Source organism: Mytilus galloprovincialis, chromosome 4 (assembly GCF_965363235.1).
Source record: "Mytilus galloprovincialis chromosome 4, xbMytGall1.hap1.1, whole genome shotgun sequence".
In the NCBI taxonomy this organism is placed as follows: Eukaryota; Metazoa; Mollusca; class Bivalvia; order Mytilida; family Mytilidae; genus Mytilus; species Mytilus galloprovincialis.
In genome coordinates this window covers 35,726,822-35,738,776 of record NC_134841.1, presented here as the reverse complement: position 1 = coordinate 35,738,776, position 11,955 = coordinate 35,726,822, and positions in this window count along the sequence as shown.

The window sequence follows — 11,955 nt, the reverse complement described above, 5'->3', positions numbered from 1 at the left end:
TCTTTTTTCTTTGAAATATCATTATCTTGATTCAAATTGAAGTTTAATACAGGTTGATATGTTACTCGAGCCACCATCTGTGATGCACTCAAATTATCACTCGATATTTTTGGTAGCTCTGTAACTACAACAGAGCATTAAATATAAGTATTTAAGTACATTGTATCACTAACAGGTTAATCCTACTTCTGATCGTGTTAATTTACATAAAGGCAGACTTTTATGTCTTTTAGTTAGCAACATAATGCTTTAATTTTGACATTTCCAAACATAAGAAATGGTTTGTAATATATCTGATTCATATTAATAAATGTGTCTAGAACTGCAATAAAAAAAGCTGTTTTTATACAAAATAAATATGTCATTATATCAACAGCTATGCTATTAGTTATTTGGTTTTCAATTTAAATGTCATGATCGTTATAAATCTTTTCATAAATCGTATAAGTTGATTTATATGGCAATAAAAGTTTGATTTTTTTTTTATTTGATTTGATTGTTATACATTTAAATGTTTCTCTAATTTTGATTGTGGCTCTGAGCTTTCCTGACGAAAGTTATTCAATATGTTTTGCTTTAAAATAATCTATCTCAACAGTAAATGTAACATACGTTTAACAGAACTATTATTGTAATATTATTCAATATGATGTTCAAGTAACATTATAGGTTTCAAAATAAAGTACACTGAGTTATTTTTTACCAGACATGTAGTTTTCTGTAGTGTTATACTCCATTGTAGACATGTCATCTCCTGTAGGTGCTGTTGTCTCATCAACATTGATATTGGCGCAGTTACCGGCATTCAGCTCTGCAAAAGATCACATGTTTTAATAATCATTTCAGAACAGCAGAATGATGATGTATCCAAAATAGAACTATAAAGATAATTCACAAATAGGAAAAATATTTGTTATGCTTTTAGCAAGAACCAAAATGATGATATTTGCACGAAATTGTGAGAACAGCGACCCATAACAGGGAAACATCTTAAATAGAAACGGATATACCAGCTTTTCAATTGGTAAAATATTTTATGAATTAAGGGATAGAAGTATTGGGTTAACCTTAAAGAAACAACATTCTAAATCAATATAAGACGACAACGAGTGTGTTATATTTACTCATTCGATGAACCTATAAAGCAGAAAAAAATAGATACAGATGGTAGATCATGGTGAACAATTGTATTGTTTCACGATGGACTTGCATCCAATAAAAACATTGTCCAGTAGAATATTTGTTTTTTTCACCGGTACACTTAGAAAATAAAATACTGTCGTACGGGAAATTGAAAGAATTGTTGTGTTGCTTAGGAACAACCGTTTCACAGATGATTTCGGATATGTTCCTTATGTCGTAACTACAATCCACTTCCCTTTTCACCACGAATGTGACCTACCGAATTAGACTATTTACCGGGTTTGTAATAACATGAGCAACACAACGGGTGCAACATGTGGAGCAGGATCTGTTTACCCTTCCGGAGTACCTGAGATCACCCCCAGTTTTTGGTGGGGTTCGTGGTGCTTACTTAGTCTTTTGTTTTCGACGTTGTGTCCTGTACTATTATTTGTCTGTTTGTCTTTTTATTGTTTAGCCATGGCGTTCTCAGTTTGTTTTCGATCTATCAGTTTGACTGTCACTCTGGTATCTTTCGCCCCTCTTTAATGGTAATTTGAAATAACTTAAATTTTAAAATTTGATAAATGAAAGACATAAGTGAATGTACTTGTATACAACTAATTCGAAGAAAGGTTACGCGAGTTCAATGTATTTTCAAATCTTTTTTAAATCATCTGAATACTTTATAATATATAATGATATAATTTTCCCTCACTTTCGTACTTTTCTGGATCGATTTCTTTAACCACATGTGCAGAACCAGTTTCATAAAGTATTTGGATGAATTCTGGGTACCAGTCTTTGGGTTTCCGTTTTGGAAGATAAGTCAGGAGTCGGAACACAGCTTCATTTTCACTATACATTCTACTCATATTATCAACCTCTTGCGAGTCTTTGTAACTTATCAAAGACTTTTCTCTTAAATATGGTAAAATTTCTCGAGGTCTTATAGTTTCAGACAATGTCTTCTCAAGCAGATTTATTAAAAGTTCCCAAGTGTGTGTATCTTCATAGCTGACAAAATTACCTTCGATGAAATCATTTACCCATTCATAGTCTGTAAAGGAAATATTTTTTTATTAGTATATCCATTCTTCTTTTCTCATAATAATTTCTTTTGCAATGCCGACTTTCATACTAGTGGGTCAAATTCAGTTTAAGTACTTTCTCGAGTATTTTGTCGTTTTGATTTATATTTCTTCGATTTTGTATGTCGCATGACATATTTGGATGAACGTTTACCCATTTTATATACACATTTCAAAACTTTATATTGAAAACCACAATTATAAAATGTTCATCTTGTCAGTTTGTTTTACATAATACCCGTCATTGCACATAATCAGAGACAAGATGGGATATGTCGTTGCTTTTATATTTCTACTCCACCCTAAATTTGGTAACGGGATTCAAAAGAAAGCCGACACTAACACAGTGAGAAGTTATTCTAATATTATGTTTTGTAATTATTCCAATGTAAACTATAATTGGAGATTTTGATGAAAAACTCACTATTTTGTTTGAATGCCTAAGTCCGTTTTTAAAGGAAATACACAAAAATCAATCTGATCAAACCATTAAACAAATGGTGTAATATCAACATAGTGTATATATATAGATTTTAAACTGCTCTGATCCTATCTTATAAAACCAGGTTCAATCCACAATTTTCTACATTTGAAAATGCCTGTACCAAATCAGGAATATGACAGTTGTTGTCCATTCGTTTGGTGTGTTTAATCATTTGAATTTGCCATTTTATGGACTTTCCGTTTTGAATTTTCCTCGGTGTTCAGTATTTTTGTGATTTTACTTTTTACAAATGTAATTGTATTGCATTTTACGTTGTCAAACGTTTAGTTACGGCCTAGCCAAGATCAGATGTGCATTTCATATTGGGTCTATGTTATAGGCTTGTAAAGACAAGAAGATAAACTTTACATAAGTAATACATCTTTGAACTGAAGAAGAGAATGTAGGGTTTCACAATGAATATCAAATATCATGTATAGGTGTTACCGTTTTGAAAAAAAAAAACACTAAAATACACGCTGAAAATGGGCAAAATTACACGTTATGCTGTTTCATTTAAAATTTACCTGTTTTTATCAATTGATAGTTAATAAGTGAACTTAATTTGAACTACATTATTGGTTCACTGTTATAGATAATTTATTCTTCTTTCTTTTACTGGTTGTTGCAACAAAAAATCTTCAGTGGTTACAAAGTTATGATAAAAAGTTGAATACTATGCGCTTGTTATGAAATTTTGTACTTTTGTTTTTAGCTTGCTCAGTATAGTGATAAAAGAGAAAAATAAATCAAATGTATGCTATTATGTGTTTTGTTTTCTCTTCTAGTATATACATTATCAAAAACTACCTCATTTATCAAAATTGCAGTACCCTAGCTGGAGACACTACAAACCATTAAAGTCTGAAATGGCCTATATCTGTACTCGACTGTACTGATTTTTACTCGACCAGTCTGAATTGGTCTGACTTTTACTTGACATTACTCGACCCCAGTCTGAACCATACTTAACTGTACTGAATCGTACTTGACCCTTATCTTTGCCGTTGAAAATAGTCTGAACTATTACTCGACCAGTCTGAAACAGTCTTAAACCATTCTCGACATGTACTCAACCTATTTTTTTCAGTCTAAACCATACTTAACCAAAGGTCTGAACAATACTCGACCAGTCTGAACCATACTAGACCAAAAAACCTCTACTTTTTTAACTGTTAAGATAAATTTCTTTTTAACTGACATATATAACAACAGCCAACAAAATTTATAAAAAAATTTAACCTTATAAAAGGAATATATCTCTGATTATATTTAGGATAAAAAAAATATATTATATATAACTTATATCAAAAAGGGATCAAATTAAATAAATAAATAAAATTGTTTTTCTGATTAGTGGTGAAATATAAAGTATAACCTCTGCTTGGGGGCAAACTCATAAATAAGATCACACCTGGTCAGAGGTATTAAATTCTAAATAACATTGATTCACTGCATTATTACCTGAACTCAACTGACACCATAAATCTATACTAGGCTTAAGTTAATGGTGAAAATAGTCCAGTTACCATAAAAGAATGTAGGACAAAAAGTCACAGGACTTTATGTCCTGTGACTTTTTGTCCTGTGACTTTCTGTCCGTTTACCTAAAAGACTTCCGAAATATTCATAAAATTTTGAATAATATTGAAAATATTAGTCACAATTCATTTTTTTAGATTATTTGAACAGCTTGCTTTATTTATATTTTAAAAGTTTGAAAGTTTATTATTATGTAAGTGTTGATTAATATTGAGTTGAATTAATATTATGACTGATTATTGTGAAATTTTAATTTCAATACTGTATTGAATACATTTTTAATTTCAAGTTGTTGTTCAAATTTCATTTTTATCAAAAAAATTCCTAAATTGTTAAATATCAGTTGATAGATACAAAGAATAGGTCTAGGTTGGTTAAGACTTGGTCGAGTATGGTTCAGACTAGGTCGAGTATGGTTCAGACTAGGTCGAGTACGGTTCAGACTATGTCGAGTACGGTTCAGACTCGTATATAATGGTTAAGTACTGGTCAAGTACATATTCAGACTGTTAAGTATGGTTCAGACTACAGTCGAGTATTATCAAGTAAATCTCAGACGAATTCAGACTGGTCGAGTAAAAATCAGTACAGTCGAGTACAGATATAGGCCATTTCAGACTTTTAATGGTTTGTAGTGAGATATATGCCATCAAAGTTGGATATACAAATAAAGTGAAAAAATGTCTTGTCCGTAGACATGCATTCCCTAGTAAACTGGAAGCATAATTACATTAATGTTGCATTGCTAAGTTCCTGTTCTTTTGTAGATATGAAAACACTACTAACATTATTTTCTACCATTTATCAATAAAGGAAAAAAATCAAAAATATGTCAGAATGTCTTGTCCGTAGACACATGTCTTGTCCGTAGACATGTCTTTTTATCAATATTGCTTGGCTTTATGGGTCTTAATTAGTCCTATGTGTGGTTTAAACTTAGAAATATATAAATAAATAATAATAAATAAATGGTAACTTAAGTGTTCTCAATTTTTGTAAAATTACTTTACAGGAGTGGATTTTAAAAAGTGTCAGATTATCAGTCATAAAAAGCATACCTTATTTTACTTCAATATTGTTTATTCCAGTTGATGCATACCTTAAAAGATTAACTAAATCAAATGAAGAAAAAGTATTTCTCTCTCTCTAACTTTATCTTTTGCATTTCAGTATTAACAGCAGATGAGGAAGTTTCTACGGACAAGACACTTGTACATAACAAGTATTAAATTCAATTATTTGTCTGCTATGGAACTTAAATCTTATTTATAGGTGATGAAAGTTATCTATTCAAATTAAAACTCAGTATTTTCAACATGAATATAGTCACAATTAATTCTAACAGATTTTTTTTTAACTGAAATTGTCTTGTCCGTAGACATTACCACAAAGTATTTGTATCCAATTTCCTTGATTTCAGCCTAATTTGATAGGTAAAATGTATGTTATTTTTTTAAGAGAACACATTCAACTATGTCAAAATTGAGTTTTAATAATAGTTTGATTGTTTTAAGCAGTCAGATATATGGATTTCAGTTAAAAGAATGTGTCTTCAGTTTGGCTTAATCAATAAATTATTGAGATATGTAAAGAATTATGGGTACATTTTTATATTTTCCAAAATTTAAAAAACACAGCTTAAAATTTAGTTAGTAACTTTTAATCTTAACTTTAACAATCATCTTTGAAAGCATTTAATTGAATATCAATAAAATGTCTTGTCCGTAGACATTATCAAAATGTATTTGTTTCCATTTTCCTCAAAGTTAAGCATCATTTGATAGATAAACTTGATAAAATGTATGTTTTTTTTTCAAGAGAACACTTTCAGCTATATCAAAATTAGGTTTTAATAATGCATTTCATTAAATATAAATACAATGTCTTGTCCGTAGACAAAACATATAAATTGTATTGCTAAGTTTGATTGTTTATTGTAAGAATATGCATCAAGTTATTTTAATGTTCTATACACCAAAAGAAAGGTTTTTTTTGGAAGTTTTGTTATTTATAGATAATTTTAGATACAGTTTTATCAGATAAGATTAATGATCAAAGAAAGCTACTGTTGATTGAAATAACTGTGAGTTAAACATGTTCTTGTCATTTTTTTTCCAATTAAAATGTTTGATATTCAATAATTCTAAACATATTTTGTTGTCTTTGTCATTGACCAAAAATCTGACACTGATGACCATGTCTTGAAGCCAACCATTAAAGAAAATTATACAGTTTTAAAGCACCATTTATTTAATAAAAATACAAAAACTGCATGTAATTATATAAATGCTTCCAGTGTTAGCCTAACGATAGCAATTTTTCATAATTTAAACCATTTTTGAACCAAAATATCAAAAGAGTTTTTCCCTGAGGTGATACTCATTTTTGACTTCATGTGAAACACAAAATGCACATCTGATCTTGGCTAGGCCGTTAAGAAAGATAGGATGGAAAAGCTTCATGTGTTGGGGTGGGTTGGGCAGATAATTATCTGTTACCATCTTCTATTAATGTTTGTTTGAAGATTTGCCATTTTCCTTCATAATATTTTTGGTCTAATATATCCAGTAACTTCTCCATTGCACTCTGTGGCGAGTCCATTCTCTCAAGTGATCTAATAGACCTTTTTTTCATTTGGAAGTGAGCAGTAAAATTTACATTAAGATATGAAAACGGATAAGACAATCATTAATTTAATCGTTTGAATAAGGAATCTAGAAATATGTGGTCATACATATAAAATATTTCTCCAAAAGAAAATAGGCAATATTAAAAAAAAGGTTACAATAATATAAAGCTCGAAATAAACATAGAGTGACTATTTTTTGTAGTTTTTAGAAAGCACTTTGAATTTCAAAAACGTAAAAAATCTGACGTATTTATTATAATAATTAGCATTATCATTGTTATAGCTTGCTATTCGTTATAGATTTTGCTCATGTTGTAGACTGTAATGTTAAATGCAGTTGCCTTCAGTATATGTCTCATTGAAAACCATACTTATTTTTGTGCAGTTATAAGTTTTCGACATATATGTATAAGACAAAAAATGATTAGGGCATGGATGTTGATAAGTTTTTATTCCCCGTCCCCGAAACTGCAATCTTATACATTTTAAAGTATATCTCCCAAACTGATAAAAGCATGTCGACACATGTTGGAACTTCTTTAGGGAATCTTTTTGAAATGCACTATTTGGAAAATTGAATGGCAGTTATGGGAGAGATTTTGACCCATTTTGATGGCCTTATCGTGGCTAAAAAATTGAAAGCAGCAATAAAAGCGCTGTTCATAAGCCTTTGATTTTGCATGCTAGTTTAGTGAGTTTGAGTGTTGACATGCAACTTTATTTGCTTCTTTCTCCATTTTTGTGTCGGCGTAGCATTTTCTGACGTCTGCTAATAATAATTCATTTGACTACACGTGATACGTTTTATCAAATAAACGTACCCATACTGAAGACTGATCCTAAATTAGTCAATAAACCAGATGGTATCACATTCTTAACTATTTGTCCGCGGCACAACTCCATTATCAACTTCCTCCAATGATCATCAATATCCACCTCTGTCGAACAAGCACCAGAGCCTGTAAATGTTTGCAGTGAGATTTGTATGTTCTGTTTTATATGACGAAACATTCATAGCGTTTATAAAAAAAACAAATACAAGTTTTATCAAACATTGGTGTTTTATTTTATCGGGATACACATAGCTTTCAGAAATTCTGAGTATTCTAATGTCAGTATTGGTGTCTTGTTTGTTTAACCCATTGGTGGACTTAAGCTGTTTTCTGATCTTTGACACAATCCCAGATGCAATTCTCAATTTTTATTTAGTTGGTTTTTTTTTCTTTTGTTCTTGTCAATCTGATCGAGTTAACACCTTTCCATCTGAGGTTTGCAGTTTTGTCTTATTAAGTGGTCTTACGCCAATGTCCCGGGTTAGAATAAGTGTTGAGTCTTTAGGAAACATGTTGTCCCAAGTCATTTGCCTGTAGTTCAGTGATTGCCGTTGATTCCTGCATGTCTGGCCTATTAATTTTTCCTTTGTTGTTTTATCATCATTAATCAGGCGGCTGTTTGTTTTTGTCTTTTGCATTGTTTTACAGTTTGTCGTGTCGGGTTCCTTTATAGACTGCTATATGGTCTGAGTTTGTTTACTGTTAAAGGATAGTAATGCGACCTATTATAGTTCAAGTGCTTATATCCACGCCATTTCAACTATTGCCACGGTGGATAATGTATTGTCTTAATGTCAATTTTACAAAGGCTATTTAATGAATACATGTATGTACTTAAATAATATATAGGTGAGAAAAATAATTCTTGCATGGGAAAATTCTTCTATGTTATCTGTTTTTTGTCAAGAGATGATTTATGTATCTTTCTAAAAACTGCAGCGCTTTGACAATGACAAGCTTATCAAAAAAAAAAGGCGTAGGTATGTTGACGGCACGTTGACCTACAGTTGTTTAAAATTTCTGTGTCATTTGGTCTCTTGTTGATAGTTGTCTCATAGGAATTCATACCAATCTTCTTATTTTCTTATTTAATAAAAACACGCAATGATTGTGAGTCAAATGTTGCATTGGAAATAAATTCACTTAGCTGATATATTTTCTTTCCTATCATGTCAAATAACATAACCTGTTATGTCCGGGTCAATCTTTCTGGCAATTTCTGCCATTCCAATCCCTATCATGCAATCGAGAAATTCTTTGAACCAGGACTGAGGATGAGGTTTGACAACTCTGTGTACCAATACAATCAATGCTGCTTTTTCTTCTCGGTTATAACATTCGGTACTAATATCCTGTACATCTTGTTCAGTCAACAAGTCGTGACTTTTTAGTGCTTCTGAAAGCGGTATGGTTTCTATATTTTCCTCAAATAGTAAACCAATTCAGTAATCAATATTATGGGTTGTGCTACTTTAATTACACTTTTCGGGACTTAAATCCTGTTATATTACATTAAAAAGTTATATTATAATTAAATTGTTTTAAACATACATTCAAATCAATTATTTTGTATTTTCAAAAAGTAAACAAACGCATTTTTTCCCATCATCCTTTATTCTACTGTGATGATTTTGAATCTACGGTTAGATTGTTTACATTGGTTACAGTTCGGGATAAGCCTTATTTTATGCATTGTATGTATACTTTAATAAAACATAGTAAAGATTTGGATGTTTCGCGGGTAAACTTTGGGTCAGGTCAAACGTGAAGGGGTGTTCCAAAGGAAACTGTCAATACGAGTAATGAGACACTTTGGAAGAACACCCCTCCTATAATAATGGTACGGCTACCATTGAGGTATAAAAGCAGGAGATATTCCTAGCCCAGAGTCGACCGTGCAAGGGCTTTATAGTCAGTCAAAGTCGTAAAAACTTCCATTTGTTGTTGTTTGCATTTGCTCAGGGTCGATTGTCATAAGTCGTTGGAGACATAAGACCAAGGTACGGGACGCGGATATTCGAGATCGCTGTCTCGTATATATAAGGTATTATAGATAATATTACTAAGTGTAATAAAGAACAGGTTGGTGCCTGTTATAAATACGGACTTGTAAGTTTACAAGCTGAACCGTATTGTACCGTATAGGACAAGTGTGAGTCTGTGTGACCACCTTGTAAAGTACATAAGTGTACCAACGGAACAAAGACAAGTGTGTAAACTTGTAGGGTACATTATTGTACCAGGAGGACAAGTTTGTTCCTGACCTAGGACAAATTTGTAATAGTACAAATTTGTACCAGTTGTATATATATATATATATATATATATATATATATATATATATATATATATATATATATATATATTAAAGAAGAATTGTTTATGGCTAGTTTATTAAAGATTGCAAAGAGCAGTTGTACATAGTTTGGTTCATTGATGTTAATTTATAAATAAAGATTGTTTGTTATATATTTTGTAAATAGAACAATTTTGGATCCAGTATCAAACTGGTAACGAACACATGCTAGATAGAAATAGACACGCTTACCCTGTGTACACGTTACATAATTTGGTGGCTAGCGCTGGGATCCAAATAGTTCATTTTTAAATCCATAGTGAAAGATTATATATCCAAATTTGATCATCTTATAAACTTATATCCAAACTGTCTTGTGAGAATTTACTGTTCACTTTTGCACAGATCGTTTTTGTTCAAACTGTTCACTTTTGCACAGATCAAAATTGTCCTGTTAATGTTTTAAATTTCCCACGGTTTAGTTACGATTATTATTTACATTAAAGATTAACGATCGATAGTGGTACAGGCAATTTTTTTTTATTGACATTTATTACATGAATCTTACATTGTACATTTATGAAATTGTGTTGACATTATTATATGGTGTATGCATGATTTAATAAACCGCAATTAAAGTACAAACATGTCTTTTGATGATACAATCGACGAATACACAAAACAAATATATGATATGGAAGAAGGAACAACTTATAGAAATAGTTTTGTTTCGTCAACACCCAAAGATTAAGGTTTTCGTCCAAAATATAATATTGTATCAAGAAATGATTCGGGTCTGGGATCAAGAGGGTCCTCATTGTCAAGAAAGGGAGATAATGAAAAAGTTGATTTACCAACATTCAACAACCCGAATACGTACAAAACTGTAAAATCTTCCCAAATTGATTTAAAGGAAGGGGATACTTTGCCTTTACCCATAGATAATAGCTACATTAGGGAAATAGACAAAACTGACAAATCAAAGTACCGACATACTGGTAACACAGATAATTCTGGTGTGAAATTTAAACCATGTCACTATAACGGTAGCACATCATGGACAGACTATTTGTCCCATTTTGAAATGTGTGCACTTGTAAATAATTGGTCAGAAAACCAAAAAGGGTTATATTTGGCGGTATCGTTAATGGGACAAGCACAGGCGGTACTTGGAGATTTACCAAGTGAGAAAAGACAAAAATTTTCCGATTTAGTCAGAGCGATTCGCACCTTCTAGTCAAACTGAGTTATATAGAGTTCAGTTTAAAGAGAGACGTCAAAAAGCCAGCGAATCACTTCCCGAATTAGGCCAGTCAATTCGGAGATTGTCCAACTTGGCATATCCTACTGCCCCATTAGACGTACGCGAAACTCTCGGGAAAGAGCAGTTTATTGACGCGCTCGTTGATTCGGAAATGCGACTTAGAATAAAACAATCGCGACCGAAAGGTTTAAATGATGCCGTGAGACTTGCCGTTGAACTAGAGGCTTACAATAAAGCCGAAAATAAAGTGAAAGAGGGACGAGGTTATTTACGGCAAACTATGAACGATGACGAGTTAGATAGGGAAGAAAAGAGTATAAGTAGTGACTCTACAACGACTGTCATTGCATCATGGATGCAAACAATGGAGAAAAGTCTAAGTACTCTTACGACTGAAATAGCAAAATTAAAATCTAGTGGTACAAATGAGGGACCTTATTATGCTAAAACGAGATATACCCAAAGTAAGAGGACAAATAAGGGTTGTTACAATTGTGGCAAATTTGGTCATTTAGTAAGGGACTGTCGCCTACCCCGAAGAAATCAGAACAATTATAATGGAAATAAGGGGGATGGGACTGTCAAAACATTAATGAAAACTAGGAAACAACATAACCGTAAGACAAAGGAAGGTGAGGTTACAACAGCATCTGAAGATGCTGGTATGTATGTCAAACTAAATGTAGGAGACGTT